At 45.0% G+C, this 21,406-nt stretch overlaps 12 non-coding genes and 1 pseudogene across 12 annotated transcripts; all 13 read left to right on the forward strand.

The window, feature by feature from the left end:
* The first annotated feature begins 4,816 nt into the window (after window positions 1-4,816).
* On the forward strand, window positions 4,817-5,006 carry LOC141177805 (U2 spliceosomal RNA). Its single transcript, XR_012254353.1, has one exon. It is a non-coding gene; the product is annotated as a U2 spliceosomal RNA (small nuclear RNA).
* Window positions 5,007-6,121: 1,115 nt separating this feature from the next.
* LOC141176719 (U2 spliceosomal RNA) lies at window positions 6,122-6,312 on the forward strand. The gene has a single exon (XR_012253380.1). It is a non-coding gene; the product is annotated as a U2 spliceosomal RNA (small nuclear RNA).
* A 1,115-nt stretch (window positions 6,313-7,427) lies between these two features.
* Window positions 7,428-7,618, forward strand: LOC141176720 (U2 spliceosomal RNA). The gene has a single exon (XR_012253381.1). It is a non-coding gene; the product is annotated as a U2 spliceosomal RNA (small nuclear RNA).
* A 1,115-nt stretch (window positions 7,619-8,733) lies between these two features.
* LOC141176721 (U2 spliceosomal RNA) lies at window positions 8,734-8,924 on the forward strand. The gene has a single exon (XR_012253382.1). It is a non-coding gene; the product is annotated as a U2 spliceosomal RNA (small nuclear RNA).
* A 1,115-nt stretch (window positions 8,925-10,039) lies between these two features.
* LOC141176722 (U2 spliceosomal RNA) lies at window positions 10,040-10,230 on the forward strand. The gene has a single exon (XR_012253383.1). It is a non-coding gene; the product is annotated as a U2 spliceosomal RNA (small nuclear RNA).
* Window positions 10,231-11,345: 1,115 nt separating this feature from the next.
* Window positions 11,346-11,437, forward strand: LOC141178113 (U2 spliceosomal RNA; annotated as a pseudogene).
* Window positions 11,438-12,226: 789 nt separating this feature from the next.
* LOC141177887 (U2 spliceosomal RNA) lies at window positions 12,227-12,413 on the forward strand. The gene has a single exon (XR_012254412.1). It is a non-coding gene; the product is annotated as a U2 spliceosomal RNA (small nuclear RNA).
* Window positions 12,414-13,527: 1,114 nt separating this feature from the next.
* On the forward strand, window positions 13,528-13,718 carry LOC141176723 (U2 spliceosomal RNA). Its single transcript, XR_012253384.1, has one exon. It is a non-coding gene; the product is annotated as a U2 spliceosomal RNA (small nuclear RNA).
* A 1,115-nt stretch (window positions 13,719-14,833) lies between these two features.
* LOC141178414 (U2 spliceosomal RNA) lies at window positions 14,834-15,024 on the forward strand. Its single transcript, XR_012254701.1, has one exon. It is a non-coding gene; the product is annotated as a U2 spliceosomal RNA (small nuclear RNA).
* A 1,115-nt stretch (window positions 15,025-16,139) lies between these two features.
* On the forward strand, window positions 16,140-16,330 carry LOC141176725 (U2 spliceosomal RNA). The gene has a single exon (XR_012253386.1). It is a non-coding gene; the product is annotated as a U2 spliceosomal RNA (small nuclear RNA).
* Window positions 16,331-17,445: 1,115 nt separating this feature from the next.
* On the forward strand, window positions 17,446-17,636 carry LOC141178426 (U2 spliceosomal RNA). The gene has a single exon (XR_012254712.1). It is a non-coding gene; the product is annotated as a U2 spliceosomal RNA (small nuclear RNA).
* A 1,115-nt stretch (window positions 17,637-18,751) lies between these two features.
* LOC141178438 (U2 spliceosomal RNA) lies at window positions 18,752-18,942 on the forward strand. The gene has a single exon (XR_012254723.1). It is a non-coding gene; the product is annotated as a U2 spliceosomal RNA (small nuclear RNA).
* Window positions 18,943-20,057: 1,115 nt separating this feature from the next.
* Window positions 20,058-20,248, forward strand: LOC141176726 (U2 spliceosomal RNA). The gene has a single exon (XR_012253387.1). It is a non-coding gene; the product is annotated as a U2 spliceosomal RNA (small nuclear RNA).
* The last annotated feature ends 1,158 nt before the right edge of the window (window positions 20,249-21,406 follow it).

A 21,406-nucleotide genomic window follows, 5' to 3' on the forward strand; every position in this document is an offset into this window, starting at 1 on the left:
ATATTCATCGGGTGATGCCCGGATGCGGAACACCGTGAGGATTGAAGTTGGAGCAGGATCGAGGACGGAGAAGAATTTGGATTACATCTGCCATAGGATTCTGCTTGGAGTTCTGGAGTTTCGGCGGGAAGACATATTCTGCTTCCAGGACAATGAGTACAAGGGGACTTACACCATCACCTTCAAGAGCCAGGGATGCTGTCACCAACTCGTACAAAAGGTAAATGAGAAAAACTACTTGGATGAATTGGATGGACTAACCTTTTGTCTCTTGTATGCCTATGACGAGATCCCTATCGTGGTGCATTTCCCGAACCCCTTTGTGGAAGCTGCAGACATCTCGACCTACCTTATCCGTTATTGTGACGATCTGAGATACCTGGGCACTGTGAAGAACGCGGTAGGCTTCTGGTGCGGCAAGAGGAGGTACATGGCCCGTCTAAAGAGGGACCCAAGCGGAGTGGGAGGAATGCTACACCCTCCCTCAACATTTGTGATCGGTAAGAGCAGAGGCTACTTATTTTACCCTGGAATGCCGGTATGTTGCAGGAACTGTGGACAAATGGGTCATACCCAAACGTCCTGCACGGGCAGGAAAGTAGACCGCTGCAATAATTGCAGCTGTTACGGACATTTAATGAAGGACTGTCCCGCTGGGAGGAAATGCAATCTTTGTGGTGAGGCGGGGCACATGTTCCGAGGATGCCCCAACAGGACCAGGACCAGGACCTACGCAGAAGCTGCATCTTCTGCAGCTGAGCCGATGCGCCCGCCGGTCTTCACTGGCGGGCCGGCGTCGGAGGGCGGTTCGAAGGGCGAGAAGGCTGGGATGGAGCAGGGAGCCGGAGGCCCCTCTGGGGTGGCCCCTGCATCGAAGTCCCTTAACGATGGGCGTTCCTCGCATGGACCGGAGCGGAGGGGTCCTCCTTCTGGGAGGGTATCCTCCGTGTCGATGGTTCCCGATACCGATCCTGTTGGGCTGGAGGGTGGTGCCCCTGTGCGGTTGGCTACAGGGGACCACGCAGCGATGGCCTCAGGATCTTCCAGGGCGATTAGCCAGCCAGATGAGGGGGCTTTGCTTCTAGGTGGCGAACATCAGGGAATCGGTGTTGGTGATCTTATCCTGATGGACCAGTCTCTCCCCCTGGAGGAGGTGGAGGAAGAGGAGGACTGCACCAGTGACCTAGTGGAGTCTGCCCCGAAAAAGAGACGGAATGTCGAAGCCCCAGCGTCTCCTGGAATGTGGCTGGGAACCGTGACCTACGAGGGGGCAACCGCCGGCTCACAGAATATCGAGTCGTTTGGGTCCTCTAGCCCGGATGTCCTGGAGCAATTTGACATACAGGGCTTTGAGTCAGGTGTCCTCATGGAAGATCCACCACCCTGACCTATGAATGCCGACATTAAGACTTGTCTCACTGAATGTGAGGTCATTAAAGAGCCCAGTTCGTAGGGCTGCTCTATTTAAGTACTTAGAAACCACTGACTTTGACATATGTTTATTACAGGAATGCGGGATACAACATGCACTAAATTATAATGACATCAAGACAGATTGGAGACTGGGGCCCTCCATCTGGTCTGGCTCCAATGACAACAAGTCAGCGGGGGTGGGCTTCCTCTGTCGTGGGAGAAATATTACTGTAAATGCTGTCACAGAAATAGTACCAGGCAGAGTGGTTTTAGTGCATTTTAAATTTAATGGTTTTACCCTACGTGTAATGAATATTTATGCTCCCCCTGATAAGCAAGAGAGAATTAATTTATTTGGGATATTGCCATTGTACTGTACTGGGTCATCTCCCCTGATCGTAGGGGGTGATTTTAATTGTCTTTGTGCTAGTGAACAACGAGCGGGGGGTGACCCTTTACGCAAATTGGATAAGTCATGTCATCTATTGAAAGATTTTATAACTGATTTTAAATTATGCGATGCGTGGAGGTCACTCCTGCCGACGGACCCTGGTTATACGTGGTCCGGAAGAGGGGTGTCCTCCAGGATCGATTTTATTTTCCTATCAGATGATTTTAACCCTGTAAAATGTGTTTTAACATCAAATATATTTTCTGACCATAAGGGCTTGGAGGTGCACCTAGAATACCGGGATGAACAGAGGGTCAACAGGGGCCTCTGGCGTCTAAGTACTTACCTGCTGGAGGACCCTCTGATTCGACAAGACTTTGGTAAAGCCTATCAAGCCTGGCGGCGACAAAAACCTTCTGATGCCCCTATGGTAACCTGGTGGGAAAATTTGAAAAAAAAAGTCAGAATGTTTTTTATAAAAGCAGGGAGACGTAAAGCTAGAGAGAAAAAAAGATGTTTTAGTGATCTTAATACCAAACTACAAACACTTTTTAAATTCAAAGAGCTAGGGGTGGAGGTGGGAGATGATATTGCTAGCCTAAAAACTGAAATCCAGAACTGCATAGACACAAAGGGGAAAGAGATTATTTTTAACTCTAGAGTGCAGCACTTGGAGGAGGGGGAGAAGTGCTCTCGCTTCTTCTTCAAAAAAGTCATGGATAAAAGAGAAGTGATCACAAATCTAGAGGGTGAAACATCTATGCAGGGAATGTTGAATGCTACTTTTAACTTTTATAAGCATCTTTTTAGTAAAAAGTGTATAGATGAGTCCTTTTTATCTGATGCTCTTAATGATCTCGATTTTAAGTTAAATTTTACAGACCAGGAGTTTTTAGAACGCGATATTGTTTTAGAGGAATTATTTTATGTTTTTAAAAGTTTCTCTAAGGGCAAAGCACCTGGGTGTGATGGACTACCTGTAGAGTTTTATCTTACTTTTTGGGACATTTTAAAAGAGGACCTTTTTATGCTTTTTAAAGAAGTTTTTATTTGTGAACAGTTGCCATTTTCGTGGAGGAGAGGAGTGGTGTCTTTGATATATAAAAAAGGTGATCGCAGTGCTCTAGCGAATTGGAGACCCATAACTCTCCTAAACGTTGATTACAAGGTACTTGCTAAGGTGGTTGCAAACCGGCTCAGGAATGTCATTGCCAAACTAATCCAGTCTGAGCAGGTTTGTAGTGTACCAGGCAGAAGTATTTCAGAGGTTTTAAACGTATTAAGGGATGTAATTTGGTATTCCAGAGACCGGGGTCAAAATGTAGCTCTTTTAGCCCTAGATTTTGAAAAAGCTTTCGATAGAGTCTCTCATAGATTTCTTTTTAGAGTTTTAAAAAGAATGGGTATCCCTAATATGCTTTTAAATTGTATTAAGATTTTATATAAAAATTGTTTTAGTCAAATTTCTCTTAATGGCTTTTTAACAGATGGAGTTCCCCTTGAGTCCGGAGTGAAGCAGGGATGCCCCTTGTCGCCCATCCTGTTCATCTGCGCCATGGAGCCCCTGCTGAGCGCAATAAGGAAAGACAAAGTGATTAGAGGGGTTCCTGTTCCTGGCGGAGGTGGCAGTGATGTGAGAGTCTTTGGCTACATGGATGACGTGACGGTTGTGTGCGTGGACCCTGCTTCCCTCCGGAGGGCGGTGTTGCGCATTGAATTTTTTTCCCAGGCATCCGGGTTTAAACTTAATTTAAATAAATCTGAATGTCTGACTTTGGGATCCTGGGACACCGCCCAACTCCCGCAGCTCACTATAAAACGAGACAATGTAAAAATTCTTGGAGTTGTTTTTAACGAGGAGAATGTGGGAACTCAAAGCTGGGAGAATGTCATAGAAAAAATGTCAAAGAAAATATCATTTTGGGGTTTGAGGTCCCTAACAATGGAGGGGAAAATTTTAATTATAAAATCAGTGTTGTTACCCCTCATACTGTATATAGCTATGGTGTACCCCCCCTCTGATGTTTTAATTAAAAAAATGACTAGGATGATCTTTATGTTTTTATGGAACTCCAAAATGGAAAAATTAAGGCGAGAAATAATGAGGAAGAATAAAATGAACGGCGGAAGGGATGTTCCCGACTTACATATTTATTTGTATTTAAATTATTTCTGCTTTTGTTTCAAACATTTTAATGGTAATAGTGCGCTAAGTTATTTTTTAAAATATACTTGTGGGATGATTTTTAAAAGATGGTTTAAGTTGTCGTTGAATTCCCCTGTTTTACTATGCCCCCCCAAACACCAAGCAATCTTAGAAAAGACTGTTCGATTTTATAGCCTTGGTGATTTTAATATGGACATTTTTAAAGACCGCAAGAAGCTTTTATCTTTTCTGAGGAGGAATGAAGATGTGACCCCCATAGTAAATTTCTCAGAAGAGAGATCGAAGCAAGTTTGGAAGAATGTCTTCGGGAAATTCCTAGCAAATGGACATAAGGACATCGCATGGATGGTGGTCCACCAGTGCCTCCCCACCAGAGAGTTTCAACACAGGAGAGGCCTGGTGGCCAGAGCAAAATGCCCCAGAGACTCATGTGTTTATGACGAAACCACCTTGCACCTTATGTGGAATTGCCCATTTGCACAGGAACTTTGGCACAAAGTTGGGATTCTTTTAAAATGGACTTGCGGTTTAAGAGATTTTAACCATGAATATGTTTTATATGGCCTTTTTAAATGTCCGACCCCTCAACAGTATTGTATATGTTGGTGTATGATTAACTGTTTTAAAGACGCCCTTTGGAAGGCACGCAATATTTTACTTTTTAAACGTGACGCTATTTCTGTGAAGGATTGTCTTAAAATTGCATTTAGCCAGATGTATATTTATTACTTGAGGGATGTCAAATGTATTGGGAGAAGGGATGCCAATCGTATATGGGGTTTTTATGGGTGGAATTCTGTGTTTTAATAATGTACTGTTTGTGTTGTTGTTTTTGATTGTAAACCATCTTTTACGCACTTAATAAAATATGTTGAAACCTGATCTGTTCTTATCAGTTTAATATCTGATACGTCCCCTATCTGGGGACCATATATTAAATGGATTTTTAGAACAGGGAGATGGAAAAAGAGCTTGCTCTGTCCACTCCACGCATTGACCTGGTATTGCAGTATCTCCAGGACCGGTGCACCCCTTCTTTAATGCAGTTTCTAAAATCAGAAAGAATTGAATTCAATGTTTTTTGTTCATTTTGCTTGTTTGTCGGATTTTGGGATGGACTCTTTGGCTTTGCTTTTCTTCTCCTCATTGGATTTTTCATGTTCAAAGTTGCAGAAGCCAGATTACAAGCTCATTTTGGTTCAACTTCAGCAACTGTGCATTGCATTGCCATGTAATGTGATGCAATGCTATCTTTCTAGCTCTCCCTTTTTACTTCCTTTTGGATAAACAGACATATTAGGCAAGCATTTTGGAGCTTTCACCTAAATAACTACAGGTGGTGAGATAAGCTGCACAATATAATTGACCTTTCAGTATATTGTTGCACACACACCATCTATTTAGCAAATGCCCTTGTTATCAACAGCAGCCTTTTAAACTCACCTGAGCTAACAGGTATGTGCGCTGGTTACTCTGCTGCGCTTAAAATTTCTTTTTTGGTTTGCTACAATGCCTTTTCTGAAACGTTGTCTCCTTCTGCTGGAACACTGACTTCTTTCATTTAATGCCTGCAGACTATAAAAGAGAACCCAACCCAAAAAGTTTGGTTGATTAGTCTGTGGCATTCTGTTAAACTGTTGCTTATGGCGGTCTCTGTGAGCTTCTCAGCGACATTCAGCCAGCCAGGTATCCTGCCTGCAGTAGATGGAATGTGGCAATGGAACGCTGGCTGCGCGTGTCATAATAGGCTCTGAGCCTTTATATACCTGTGCACAGCAGCAGCCACCTTCAGTCTGCTGCTGGACAGCCAGCAGCAGCAGCAGCAGGAGAGGTATGTAATCAGGAGCCCTCCTGCTAAGGGTAGACAGCTGCTCGTTCCACCCCACCCCCCGCCTTAATTGGTTCTCCTCCCTTCCAACGGTGTTGAGGCGGGTGGGAACAGCAGGGGGTGAAGGTGCTGTGTTTAAAGAGGTGGAGTTATGCAGATCTAAAACGCGTGGATTGCAGCAGCAGCAAGCCGAAAAGTGCAGGCATGTAAGGGATCTAGAGGTTGACAACATGTCTTCTTAACGGGAGTCCAGGAGCTCATCTCCACAAATGGACTTTTCAGGATCCTTGGGTGGCTCCGTAGTTTGAAACCAATTCTGGTTATCGCTTCTCGGCCTTTTGGCTAAGATCAAGTGTAGTATCTGTTCTTATCAGTTTAATATCTGATACGTCCCCTATCTGGGGACCATATATTAAATGGATTTTTAGAACAGGGAGATGGAAAAAGAGCTTGCTCTGTCCACTCCACGCATTGACCTGGTATTGCAGTATCTCCAGGACCGGTGCACCCCTTCTTTAATGCAGTTTCTAAAATCAGAAAGAATTGAATTCAATGTTTTTTGTTCATTTTGCTTGTTTGTCGGATTTTGGGATGGACTCTTTGGCTTTGCTTTTCTTCTCCTCATTGGATTTTTCATGTTCAAAGTTGCAGAAGCCAGATTACAAGCTCATTTTGGTTCAACTTCAGCAACTGTGCATTGCATTGCCATGTAATGTGATGCAATGCTATCTTTCTAGCTCTCCCTTTTTACTTCCTTTTGGATAAACAGACATATTAGGCAAGCATTTTGGAGCTTTCACCTAAATAACTACAGGTGGTGAGATAAGCTGCACAATATAATTGACCTTTCAGTATATTGTTGCACACACACCATCTATTTAGCAAATGCCCTTGTTATCAACAGCAGCCTTTTAAACTCACCTGAGCTAACAGGTATGTGCGCTGGTTACTCTGCTGCGCTTAAAATTTCTTTTTTGGTTTGCTACAATGCCTTTTCTGAAACGTTGTCTCCTTCTGCTGGAACACTGACTTCTTTCATTTAATGCCTGCAGACTATAAAAGAGAACCCAACCCAAAAAGTTTGGTTGATTAGTCTGTGGCATTCTGTTAAACTGTTGCTTATGGCGGTCTCTGTGAGCTTCTCAGCGACATTCAGCCAGCCAGGTATCCTGCCTGCAGTAGATGGAATGTGGCAATGGAACGCTGGCTGCGCGTGTCATAATAGGCTCTGAGCCTTTATATACCTGTGCACAGCAGCAGCCACCTTCAGTCTGCTGCTGGACAGCCAGCAGCAGCAGCAGCAGGAGAGGTATGTAATCAGGAGCCCTCCTGCTAAGGGTAGACAGCTGCTCGTTCCACCCCACCCCCCGCCTTAATTGGTTCTCCTCCCTTCCAACGGTGTTGAGGCGGGTGGGAACAGCAGGGGGTGAAGGTGCTGTGTTTAAAGAGGTGGAGTTATGCAGATCTAAAACGCGTGGATTGCAGCAGCAGCAAGCCGAAAAGTGCAGGCATGTAAGGGATCTAGAGGTTGACAACATGTCTTCTTAACGGGAGTCCAGGAGCTCATCTCCACAAATGGACTTTTCAGGATCCTTGGGTGGCTCCGTAGTTTGAAACCAATTCTGGTTATCGCTTCTCGGCCTTTTGGCTAAGATCAAGTGTAGTATCTGTTCTTATCAGTTTAATATCTGATACGTCCCCTATCTGGGGACCATATATTAAATGGATTTTTAGAACAGGGAGATGGAAAAAGAGCTTGCTCTGTCCACTCCACGCATTGACCTGGTATTGCAGTATCTCCAGGACCGGTGCACCCCTTCTTTAATGCAGTTTCTAAAATCAGAAAGAATTGAATTCAATGTTTTTTGTTCATTTTGCTTGTTTGTCGGATTTTGGGATGGACTCTTTGGCTTTGCTTTTCTTCTCCTCATTGGATTTTTCATGTTCAAAGTTGCAGAAGCCAGATTACAAGCTCATTTTGGTTCAACTTCAGCAACTGTGCATTGCATTGCCATGTAATGTGATGCAATGCTATCTTTCTAGCTCTCCCTTTTTACTTCCTTTTGGATAAACAGACATATTAGGCAAGCATTTTGGAGCTTTCACCTAAATAACTACAGGTGGTGAGATAAGCTGCACAATATAATTGACCTTTCAGTATATTGTTGCACACACACCATCTATTTAGCAAATGCCCTTGTTATCAACAGCAGCCTTTTAAACTCACCTGAGCTAACAGGTATGTGCGCTGGTTACTCTGCTGCGCTTAAAATTTCTTTTTTGGTTTGCTACAATGCCTTTTCTGAAACGTTGTCTCCTTCTGCTGGAACACTGACTTCTTTCATTTAATGCCTGCAGACTATAAAAGAGAACCCAACCCAAACAGTTTGGTTGATTAGTCTGTGGCATTCTGTTAAACTGTTGCTTATGGCGGTCTCTGTGAGCTTCTCAGCGACATTCAGACAGCCAGGTATCCTGCCTGCAGTAGATGGAATGTGGCAATGGAACGCTGGCTGCGCGTGTCATAATAGGCTCTGAGCCTTTATATACCTGTGCACAGCAGCAGCCACCTTCAGTCTGCTGCTGGACAGCCAGCAGCAGCAGCAGCAGGAGAGGTATGTAATCAGGAGCCCTCCTGCTAAGGGTAGACAGCTGCTCGTTCCACCCCACCCCCCGCCTTAATTGGTTCTCCTCCCTTCCAACGGTGTTGAGGCGGGTGGGAACAGCAGGGGGTGAAGGTGCTGTGTTTAAAGAGGTGGAGTTATGCAGATCTAAAACGCGTGGATTGCAGCAGCAGCAAGCCGAAAAGTGCAGGCATGTAAGGGATCTAGAGGTTGACAACATGTCTTCTTAACGGGAGTCCAGGAGCTCATCTCCACAAATGGACTTTTCAGGATCCTTGGGTGGCTCCGTAGTTTGAAACCAATTCTGGTTATCGCTTCTCGGCCTTTTGGCTAAGATCAAGTGTAGTATCTGTTCTTATCAGTTTAATATCTGATACGTCCCCTATCTGGGGACCATATATTAAATGGATTTTTAGAACAGGGAGATGGAAAAAGAGCTTGCTCTGTCCACTCCACGCATTGACCTGGTATTGCAGTATCTCCAGGACCGGTGCACCCCTTCTTTAATGCAGTTTCTAAAATCAGAAAGAATTGAATTCAATGTTTTTTGTTCATTTTGCTTGTTTGTCGGATTTTGGGATGGACTCTTTGGCTTTGCTTTTCTTCTCCTCATTGGATTTTTCATGTTCAAAGTTGCAGAAGCCAGATTACAAGCTCATTTTGGTTCAACTTCAGCAACTGTGCATTGCATTGCCATGTAATGTGATGCAATGCTATCTTTCTAGCTCTCCCTTTTTACTTCCTTTTGGATAAACAGACATATTAGGCAAGCATTTTGGAGCTTTCACCTAAATAACTACAGGTGGTGAGATAAGCTGCACAATATAATTGACCTTTCAGTATATTGTTGCACACACACCATCTATTTAGCAAATGCCCTTGTTATCAACAGCAGCCTTTTAAACTCACCTGAGCTAACAGGTATGTGCGCTGGTTACTCTGCTGCGCTTAAAATTTCTTTTTTGGTTTGCTACAATGCCTTTTCTGAAACGTTGTCTCCTTCTGCTGGAACACTGACTTCTTTCATTTAATGCCTGCAGACTATAAAAGAGAACCCAACCCAAAAAGTTTGGTTGATTAGTCTGTGGCATTCTGTTAAACTGTTGCTTATGGCGGTCTCTGTGAGCTTCTCAGCGACATTCAGCCAGCCAGGTATCCTGCCTGCAGTAGATGGAATGTGGCAATGGAACGCTGGCTGCGCGTGTCATAATAGGCTCTGAGCCTTTATATACCTGTGCACAGCAGCAGCCACCTTCAGTCTGCTGCTGGACAGCCAGCAGCAGCAGCAGCAGGAGAGGTATGTAATCAGGAGCCCTCCTGCTAAGGGTAGACAGCTGCTCGTTCCACCCCACCCCCCGCCTTAATTGGTTCTCCTCCCTTCCAACGGTGTTGAGGCGGGTGGGAACAGCAGGGGGTGAAGGTGCTGTGTTTAAAGAGGTGGAGTTATGCAGATCTAAAACGCGTGGATTGCAGCAGCAGCAAGCCGAAAAGTGCAGGCATGTAAGGGATCTAGAGGTTGACAACATGTCTTCTTAACGGGAGTCCAGGAGCTCATCTCCACAAATGGACTTTTCAGGATCCTTGGGTGGCTCCGTAGTTTGAAACCAATTCTGGTTATCGCTTCTCGGCCTTTTGGCTAAGATCAAGTGTAGTATCTGTTCTTATCAGTTTAATATCTGATACGTCCCCTATCTGGGGACCATATATTAAATGGATTTTTAGAACAGGGAGATGGAAAAAGAGCTTGCTCTGTCCACTCCACGCATTGACCTGGTATTGCAGTATCTCCAGGACCGGTGCACCCCTTCTTTAATGCAGTTTCTAAAATCAGAAAGAATTGAATTCAATGTTTTTTGTTCATTTTGCTTGTTTGTCGGATTTTGGGATGGACTCTTTGGCTTTGCTTTTCTTCTCCTCATTGGATTTTTCATGTTCAAAGTTGCAGAAGCCAGATTACAAGCTCATTTTGGTTCAACTTCAGCAACTGTGCATTGCATTGCCATGTAATGTGATGCAATGCTATCTTTCTAGCTCTCCCTTTTTACTTCCTTTTGGATAAACAGACATATTAGGCAAGCATTTTGGAGCTTTCACCTAAATAACTACAGGTGGTGAGATAAGCTGCACAATATAATTGACCTTTCAGTATATTGTTGCACACACACCATCTATTTAGCAAATGCCCTTGTTATCAACAGCAGCCTTTTAAACTCACCTGAGCTAACAGGTATGTGCGCTGGTTACTCTGCTGCGCTTAAAATTTCTTTTTTGGTTTGCTACAATGCCTTTTCTGAAACGTTGTCTCCTTCTGCTGGAACACTGACTTCTTTCATTTAATGCCTGCAGACTATAAAAGAGAACCCAACCCAAAAAGTTTGGTTGATTAGTCTGTGGCATTCTGTTAAACTGTTGCTTATGGCGGTCTCTGTGAGCTTCTCAGCGACATTCAGACAGCCAGGTATCCTGCCTGCAGTAGATGGAATGTGGCAATGGAACGCTGGCTGCGCGTGTCATAATAGGCTCTGAGCCTTTATATACCTGTGCACAGCAGCAGCCACCTTCAGTCTGCTGCTGGACAGCCAGCAGCAGCAGCAGCAGGAGAGGTATGTAATCAGGAGCCCTCCTGCTAAGGGTAGACAGCTGCTCGTTCCACCCCACCCCCCGCCTTAATTGGTTCTCCTCCCTTCCAACGGTGTTGAGGCGGGTGGGAACAGCAGGGGGTGAAGGTGCTGTGTTTAAAGAGGTGGAGTTATGCAGATCTAAAACGCGTGGATTGCAGCAGCAGCAAGCCGAAAAGTGCAGGCATGTAAGGGATCTAGAGGTTGACAACATGTCTTCTTAACGGGAGTCCAGGAGCTCATCTCCACAAATGGACTTTTCAGGATCCTTGGGTGGCTCCGTAGTTTGAAACCAATTCTGGTTATCGCTTCTCGGCCTTTTGGCTAAGATCAAGTGTAGTATCTTTTGAAAAGGCGGTTTGGGATGTTGGCCGCCCTAGTAGATTGATACATTATGCACACTGGGGTTTAGGCGCTTGTTAGTACGCCAGGTGGCTAATATAGTCATCTGGTGGAAAGCATGGCCCCCCAGGATCGACGCCATTGGGCCGGGGAAGATCGAAAGCCCGAAGTGTGAAGTGCCCCAGGAGTGGTGACCCTGGGGTGCCTTAACTCACTGGGATTGGGAACCCCACTTGAGTTTATGGCACATTTGCACAAGCACTTCAAATTTTCTTTCTTCGCACACACCCTTATTCCGGGCCTTCTGGCCTTAGGATGGGGAATTTTTCAATTCCTGGTCGAAGGTCCGGGCAGTATTATACTGTGAAACCTTCACTATTTATTTAATTTCTTTGTCACTGTGTGTCCACTTATTCACGTGTGTCACGTCCTACTAGGATTTTGTCGGGATGCGGTTCCCTTACGGGTTCCTCTCTTGGCAGGTCTAGGGGGGGAGTGTGTGGCCATCAGGTTCCGCTCCCCCCTGAACCCCCCTGGCTCTCCTCTTTCGGGAGGAGAGCGTTGTTGGCTCCCCTCTTCCGGGAGGGGAGCACAGTCTTTGGCTCCCAGTGCCTTGCTCGGGTGAGAACTCGGGCAGGTGCTGGGGGTAAGATTGGGTCGCCTCTGGCTTCGGCTGGAGGTGGCTTTTTGTCCCTGTTCCTCGCTGTGGCCTTTTGGCTCGGAGGGACGGGGAATGGTTTGGGGGACCCTTCTCCTTTTGGAGAGGGTTTCAAGAAGACCAGCATCCTAGTGCACTTTTTTTGTGGCACTTGTCACTTTTTTAAGCGCACTCGGGTTTTGTACACGAATTCGGGCTTTCGATAAAAAAAAAAAAAAATCTGTTCTTATCAGTTTAATATCTGATACGTCCCCTATCTGGGGACCATATATTAAATGGATTTTTAGAACAGGGAGATGGAAAAAGAGCTTGCTCTGTCCACTCCACGCATTGACCTGGTATTGCAGTATCTCCAGGACCGGTGCACCCCTTCTTTAATGCAGTTTCTAAAATCAGAAAGAATTGAATTCAATGTTTTTTGTTCATTTTGCTTGTTTGTCGGATTTTGGGATGGACTCTTTGGCTTTGCTTTTCTTCTCCTCATTGGATTTTTCATGTTCAAAGTTGCAGAAGCCAGATTACAAGCTCATTTTGGTTCAACTTCAGCAACTGTGCATTGCATTGCATGTAATGTGATGCAATGCTATCTTTCTAGCTCTCCCTTTTTACTTCCTTTTGGATAAACAGACATATTAGGCAAGCATTTTGGAGCTTTCACCTAAATAACTACAGGTGGTGAGATAAGCTGCACAATATAATTGACCTTTCAGTATATTGTTGCACACACACCATCTATTTAGCAAATGCCCTTGTTATCAACAGCAGCCTTTTAAACTCACCTGAGCTAACAGGTATGTGCGCTGGTTACTCTGCTGCGCTTAAAATTTCTTTTTTGGTTTGCTACAATGCCTTTTCTGAAACGTTGTCTCCTTCTGCTGGAACACTGACTTCTTTCATTTAATGCCTGCAGACTATAAAAGAGAACCCAACCCAAAAAGTTTGGTTGATTAGTCTGTGGCATTCTGTTAAACTGTTGCTTATGGCGGTCTCTGTGAGCTTCTCAGCGACATTCAGCCAGCCAGGTATCCTGCCTGCAGTAGATGGAATGTGGCAATGGAACGCTGGCTGCGCGTGTCATAATAGGCTCTGAGCCTTTATATACCTGTGCACAGCAGCAGCCACCTTCAGTCTGCTGCTGGACAGCCAGCAGCAGCAGCAGCAGGAGAGGTATGTAATCAGGAGCCCTCCTGCTAAGGGTAGACAGCTGCTCGTTCCACCCCACCCCCCGCCTTAATTGGTTCTCCTCCCTTCCAACGGTGTTGAGGCGGGTGGGAACAGCAGGGGGTGAAGGTGCTGTGTTTAAAGAGGTGGAGTTATGCAGATCTAAAACGCGTGGATTGCAGCAGCAGCAAGCCGAAAAGTGCAGGCATGTAAGGGATCTAGAGGTTGACAACATGTCTTCTTAACGGGAGTCCAGGAGCTCATCTCCACAAATGGACTTTTCAGGATCCTTGGGTGGCTCCGTAGTTTGAAACCAATTCTGGTTATCGCTTCTCGGCCTTTTGGCTAAGATCAAGTGTAGTATCTGTTCTTATCAGTTTAATATCTGATACGTCCCCTATCTGGGGACCATATATTAAATGGATTTTTAGAACAGGGAGATGGAAAAAGAGCTTGCTCTGTCCACTCCACGCATTGACCTGGTATTGCAGTATCTCCAGGACCGGTGCACCCCTTCTTTAATGCAGTTTCTAAAATCAGAAAGAATTGAATTCAATGTTTTTTGTTCATTTTGCTTGTTTGTCGGATTTTGGGATGGACTCTTTGGCTTTGCTTTTCTTCTCCTCATTGGATTTTTCATGTTCAAAGTTGCAGAAGCCAGATTACAAGCTCATTTTGGTTCAACTTCAGCAACTGTGCATTGCATTGCCATGTAATGTGATGCAATGCTATCTTTCTAGCTCTCCCTTTTTACTTCCTTTTGGATAAACAGACATATTAGGCAAGCATTTTGGAGCTTTCACCTAAATAACTACAGGTGGTGAGATAAGCTGCACAATATAATTGACCTTTCAGTATATTGTTGCACACACACCATCTATTTAGCAAATGCCCTTGTTATCAACAGCAGCCTTTTAAACTCACCTGAGCTAACAGGTATGTGCGCTGGTTACTCTGCTGCGCTTAAAATTTCTTTTTTGGTTTGCTACAATGCCTTTTCTGAAACGTTGTCTCCTTCTGCTGGAACACTGACTTCTTTCATTTAATGCCTGCAAACTATAAAAGAGAACCCAACCCAAAAAGTTTGGTTGATTAGTCTGTGGCATTCTGTTAAACTGTTGCTTATGGCGGTCTCTGTGAGCTTCTCAGCGACATTCAGCCAGCCAGGTATCCTGCCTGCAGTAGATGGAATGTGGCAATGGAACGCTGGCTGCGCGTGTCATAATAGGCTCTGAGCCTTTATATACCTGTGCACAGCAGCAGCCACCTTCAGTCTGCTGCTGGACAGCCAGCAGCAGCAGCAGCAGGAGAGGTATGTAATCAGGAGCCCTCCTGCTAAGGGTAGACAGCTGCTCGTTCCACCCCACCCCCCGCCTTAATTGGTTCTCCTCCCTTCCAACGGTGTTGAGGCGGGTGGGAACAGCAGGGGGTGAAGGTGCTGTGTTTAAAGAGGTGGAGTTATGCAGATCTAAAACGCGTGGATTGCAGCAGCAGCAAGCCGAAAAGTGCAGGCATGTAAGGGATCTAGAGGTTGACAACATGTCTTCTTAACGGGAGTCCAGGAGCTCATCTCCACAAATGGACTTTTCAGGATCCTTGGGTGGCTCCGTAGTTTGAAACCAATTCTGGTTATCGCTTCTCGGCCTTTTGGCTAAGATCAAGTGTAGTATCTGTTCTTATCAGTTTAATATCTGATACGTCCCCTATCTGGGGACCATATATTAAATGGATTTTTAGAACAGGGAGATGGAAAAAGAGCTTGCTCTGTCCACTCCACGCATTGACCTGGTATTGCATTATCTCCAGGACCGGTGCACCCCTTCTTTAATGCAGTTTCTAAAATCAGAAAGAATTGAATTCAATGTTTTTTGTTCATTTTGCTTGTTTGTCGGATTTTGGGATGGACTCTTTGGCTTTGCTTTTCTTCTCCTCATTGGATTTTTCATGTTCAAAGTTGCAGAAGCCAGATTACAAGCTCATTTTGGTTCAACTTCAGCAACTGTGCATTGCATTGCCATGTAATGTGATGCAATGCTATCTTTCTAGCTCTCCCTTTTTACTTCCTTTTGGATAAACAGACATATTAGGCAAGCATTTTGGAGCTTTCACCTAAATAACTACAGGTGGTGAGATAAGCTGCACAATATAATTGACCTTTCAGTATATTGTTGCACACACACCATCTATTTAGCAAATGCCCTTGTTATCAACAGCAGCCTTTTAAACTCACCTGAGCTAACAGGTATGTGCGCTGGTTACTCTGCTGCGCTTAAAATTTCTTTTTTGGTTTGCTACAATGCCTTTTCTGAAACGTTGTCTCCTTCTGCTGGAACACTGACTTCTTTCATTTAATGCCTGCAGACTATAAAAGAGAACCCAACCCAAAAAGTTTGGTTGATTAGTCTGTGGCATTCTGTTAAACTGTTGCTTATGGCGGTCTCTGTGAGCTTCTCAGCGACATTCAGCCAGCCAGGTATCCTGCCTGCAGTAGATGGAATGTGGCAATGGAACGCTGGCTGCGCGTGTCATAATAGGCTCTGAGCCTTTATATACCTGTGCACAGCAGCAGCCACCTTCAGTCTGCTGCTGGACAGCCAGCAGCAGCAGCAGCAGGAGAGGTATGTAATCAGGAGCCCTCCTGCTAAGGGTAGACAGCTGCTCGTTCCACCCCACCCCCCGCCTTAATTGGTTCTCCTCCCTTCCAACGGTGTTGAGGCGGGTGGGAACAGCAGGGGGTGAAGGTGCTGTGTTTAAAGAGGTGGAGTTATGCAGATCTAAAACGCGTGGATTGCAGCAGCAGCAAGCCGAAAAGTGCAGGCATGTAAGGGATCTAGAGGTTGACAACATGTCTTCTTAACGGGAGTCCAGGAGCTCATCTCCACAAATGGACTTTTCAGGATCCTTGGGTGGCTCCGTAGTTTGAAACCAATTCTGGTTATCGCTTCTCGGCCTTTTGGCTAAGATCAAGTGTAGTATCTGTTCTTATCAGTTTAATATCTGATACGTCCCCTATCTGGGGACCATATATTAAATGGATTTTTAGAACAGGGAGATGGAAAAAGAGCTTGCTCTGTCCACTCCACGCATTGACCTGGTATTGCAGTATCTCCAGGACCGGTGCACCCCTTCTTTAATGCAGTTTCTAAAATCAGAAAGAATTGAATTCAATGTTTTTTGTTCATTTTGCTTGTTTGTCGGATTTTGGGATGGACTCTTTGGCTTTGCTTTTCTTCTCCTCATTGGATTTTTCATGTTCAAAGTTGCAGAAGCCAGATTACAAGCTCATTTTGGTTCAACTTCAGCAACTGTGCATTGCATTGCCATGTAATGTGATGCAATGCTATCTTTCTAGCTCTCCCTTTTTACTTCCTTTTGGATAAACAGACATATTAGGCAAGCATTTTGGAGCTTTCACCTAAATAACTACAGGTGGTGAGATAAGCTGCACAATATAATTGACCTTTCAGTATATTGTTGCACACACACCATCTATTTAGCAAATGCCCTTGTTATCAACAGCAGCCTTTTAAACTCACCTGAGCTAACAGGTATGTGCGCTGGTTACTCTGCTGCGCTTAAAATTTCTTTTTTGGTTTGCTACAATGCCTTTTCTGAAACGTTGTCTCCTTCTGCTGGAACACTGACTTCTTTCATTTAATGCCTGCAGACTATAAAAGAGAACCCAACCCAAAAAGTTTGGTTGATTAGTCTGTGGCATTCTGTTAAACTGTTGCTTATGGCGGTCTCTGTGAGCTTCTCAGCGACATTCAGCCAGCCAGGTATCCTGCCTGCAGTAGATGGAATGTGGCAATGGAACGCTGGCTGCGCGTGTCATAATAGGCTCTGAGCCTTTATATACCTGTGCACAGCAGCAGCCACCTTCAGTCTGCTGCTGGACAGCCAGCAGCAGCAGCAGCAGGAGAGGTATGTAATCAGGAGCCCTCCTGCTAAGGGTAGACAGCTGCTCGTTCCACCCCACCCCCCGCCTTAATTGGTTCTCCTCCCTTCCAAGGGTGTTGAGGCGGGTGGGAACAGCAGGGGGTGAAGGTGCTGTGTTTAAAGAGGTGGAGTTATGCAGATCTAAAACGCGTGGATTGCAGCAGCAGCAAGCCGAAAAGTGCAGGCATGTAAGGGATCCAGAGGTTGACAACATGTCTTCTTAACGGGAGTCCAGGAGCTCATCTCCACAAATGGACTTTTCAGGATCCTTGGGTGGCTCCGTAGTTTGAAACCAATTCTGGTTATCGCTTCTCGGCCTTTTGGCTAAGATCAAGTGTAGTATCTGTTCTTATCAGTTTAATATCTGATACGTCCCCTATCTGGGGACCATATATTAAATGGATTTTTAGAACAGGGAGATGGAAAAAGAGCTTGCTCTGTCCACTCCACGCATTGACCTGGTATTGCATTATCTCCAGGACCGGTGCACCCCTTCTTTAATGCAGTTTCTAAAATCAGAAAGAATTGAATTCAATGTTTTTTGTTCATTTTGCTTGTTTGTCGGATTTTGGGATGGACTCTTTGGCTTTGCTTTTCTTCTCCTCATTGGATTTTTCATGTTCAAAGTTGCAGAAGCCAGATTACAAGCTCATTTTGGTTCAACTTCAGCAACTGTGCATTGCATTGCCATGTAATGTGATGCAATGCTATCTTTCTAGCTCTCCCTTTTTACTTCCTTTTGGATAAACAGACATATTAGGCAAGCATTTTGGAGCTTTCACCTAAATAACTACAGGTGGTGAGATAAGCTGCACAATATAATTGACCTTTCAGTATATTGTTGCACACACACCATCTATTTAGCAAATGCCCTTGTTATCAACAGCAGCCTTTTAAACTCACCTGAGCTAACAGGTATGTGCGCTGGTTACTCTGCTGCGCTTAAAATTTCTTTTTTGGTTTGCTACAATGCCTTTTCTGAAACGTTGTCTCCTTCTGCTGGAACACTGACTTCTTTCATTTAATGCCTGCAGACTATAAAAGAGAACCCAACCCAAAAAGTTTGGTTGATTAGTCTGTGGCATTCTGTTAAACTGTTGCTTATGGCGGTCTCTGTGAGCTTCTCAGCGACATTCAGCCAGCCAGGTATCCTGCCTGCAGTAGATGGAATGTGGCAATGGAACGCTGGCTGCGCGTGTCATAATAGGCTCTGAGCCTTTATATACCTGTGCACAGCAGCAGCCACCTTCAGTCTGCTGCTGGACAGCCAGCAGCAGCAGCAGCAGGAGAGGTATGTAATCAGGAGCCCTCCTGCTAAGGGTAGACAGCTGCTCGTTCCACCCCACCCCCCGCCTTAATTGGTTCTCCTCCCTTCCAAGGGTGTTGAGGCGGGTGGGAACAGCAGGGGGTGAAGGTGCTGTGTTTAAAGAGGTGGAGTTATGCAGATCTAAAACGCGTGGATTGCAGCAGCAGCAAGCCGAAAAGTGCAGGCATGTAAGGGATCCAGAGGTTGACAACATGTCTTCTTAACGGGAGTCCAGGAGCTCATCTCCACAAATGGACTTTTCAGGATCCTTGGGTGGCTCCGTAGTTTGAAACCAATTCTGGTTATCGCTTCTCGGCCTTTTGGCTAAGATCAAGTGTAGTATCTGTTCTTATCAGTTTAATATCTGATACGTCCCCTATCTGGGGACCATATATTAAATGGATTTTTAGAACAGGGAGATGGAAAAAGAGCTTGCTCTGTCCACTCCACGCATTGACCTGGTATTGCATTATCTCCAGGACCGGTGCACCCCTTCTTTAATGCAGTTTCTAAAATCAGAAAGAATTGAATTCAATGTTTTTTGTTCATTTTGCTTGTTTGTCGGATTTTGGGATGGACTCTTTGGCTTTGCTTTTCTTCTCCTCATTGGATTTTTCATGTTCAAAGTTGCAGAAGCCAGATTACAAGCTCATTTTGGTTCAACTTCAGCAACTGTGCATTGCATTGCCATGTAATGTGATGCAATGCTATCTTTCTAGCTCTCCCTTTTTACTTCCTTTTGGATAAACAGACATATTAGGCAAGCATTTTGGAGCTTTCACCTAAATAACTACAGGTGGTGAGATAAGCTGCACAATATAATTGACCTTTCAGTATATTGTTGCACACACACCATCTATTTAGCAAATGCCCTTGTTATCAACAGCAGCCTTTTAAACTCACCTGAGCTAACAGGTATGTGCGCTGGTTACTCTGCTGCGCTTAAAATTTCTTTTTTGGTTTGCTACAATGCCTTTTCTGAAACGTTGTCTCCTTCTGCTGGAACACTGACTTCTTTCATTTAATGCCTGCAGACTATAAAAGAGAACCCAACCCAAAAAGTTTGGTTGATTAGTCTGTGGCATTCTGTTAAACTGTTGCTTATGGCGGTCTCTGTGAGCTTCTCAGCGACATTCAGCCAGCCAGGTATCCTGCCTGCAGTAGATGGAATGTGGCAATGGAACGCTGGCTGCGCGTGTCATAATAGGCTCTGAGCCTTTATATACCTGTGCACAGCAGCAGCCACCTTCAGTCTGCTGCTGGACAGCCAGCAGCAGCAGCAGCAGGAGAGGTATGTAATCAGGAGCCCTCCTGCTAAGGGTAGACAGCTGCTCGTTCCACCCCACCCCCCGCCTTAATTGGTTCTCCTCCCTTCCAACGGTGTTGAGGCGGGTGGGAACAGCAGGGGGTGAAGGTGCTGTGTTTAAAGAGGTGGAGTTATGCAGATCTAAAACGCGTGGATTGCAGCAGCAGCAAGCCGAAAAGTGCAGGCATGTAAGGGATCTAGAGGTTGACAACATGTCTTCTTAACGGGAGTCCAGGAGCTCATCTCCACAAATGGACTTTTCAGGATCCTTGGGTGGCTCCGTAGTTTGAAACCAATTCTGGTTATCGCTTCTCGGCCTTTTGGCTAAGATCAAGTGTAGTATCTGTTCTTATCAGTTTAATATCTGATACGTCCCCTATCTGGGGACCATATATTAAATGGATTTTTAGAACAGGGAGATGGAAAAAGAGCTTGCTCTGTCCACTCCACGCATTGACCTGGTATTGCAGTATCTCCAGGACCGGTGCACCCCTTCTTTAATGCAGTTTCTAAAATCAGAAAGAATTGAATTCAATGTTTTTTGTTCATTTTGCTTGTTTGTCGGATTTTGGGATGGACTCTTTGGCTTTGCTTTTCTTCTCCTCATTGGATTTTTCATGTTCAAAGTTGCAGAAGCCAGATTACAAGCTCATTTTGGTTCAACTTCAGCAACTGTGCATTGCATTGCCATGTAATGTGATGCAATGCTATCTTTCTAGCTCTCCCTTTTTACTTCCTTTTGGATAAACAGACATATTAGGCAAGCATTTTGGAACTTTCACCTAAATAACTACAGGTGGTGAGATAAGCTGCACAATATAATTGACCTTTCAGTATATTGTTGCACACACACCATCTATTTAGCAAATGCCCTTGTTATCAACAGCAGCCTTTTAAACTCACCTGAGCTAACAGGTATGTGCGCTGGTTACTCTGCTGCGCTTAAAATTTCTTTTTTGGTTTGCTACAATGCCTTTTCTGAAACGTTGTCTCCTTCTGCTGGAACACTGACTTCTTTCATTTAATGCCTGCAGACTATAAAAGAGAACCCAACCCAAAAAGTTTGGTTGATTAGTCTGTGGCATTCTGTTAAACTGTTGCTTATGGCGGTCTCTGTGAGCTTCTCAGCGACATTCAGCCAGCCAGGTATCCTGCCTGCAGTAGATGGAATGTGGCAATGGAACGCTGGCTGCGCGTGTCATAATAGGCTCTGAGCCTTTATATACCTGTGCACAGCAGCAGCCACCTTCAGTCTGCTGCTGGACAGCCAGCAGCAGCAGCAGCAGCAGGAGAGGTATGTAATCAGGAGCCCTCCTGCTAAGGGTAGACAGCTGCTCGTTCCACCCCACCCCCCGCCTTAATTGGTTCTCCTCCCTTCCAACGGTGTTGAGGCGGGTGGGAACAGCAGGGGGTGAAGGTGCTGTGTTTAAAGAGGTGGAGTTATGCAGATCTAAAACGCGTGGATTGCAGCAGCAGCAAGCCGAAAAGTGCAGGCATGTAAGGGATCTAGAGGTTGACAACATGTCTTCTTAACGGGAGTCCAGGAGCTCATCTCCACAAATGGACTTTTCAGGATCCTTGGGTGGCTCCGTAGTTTGAAACCAATTCTGGTTATCGCTTCTCGGCCTTTTGGCTAAGATCAAGTGCAGTGAT

This window comes from Phyllobates terribilis, unplaced genomic scaffold (assembly GCF_046119375.1).
Source record: "Phyllobates terribilis strain yellow unplaced genomic scaffold, ASM4611937v1 Scaffold_27__1_contigs__length_16484149, whole genome shotgun sequence".
Lineage (NCBI taxonomy): Eukaryota > Metazoa > Chordata > Amphibia > Anura > Dendrobatidae > Phyllobates > Phyllobates terribilis.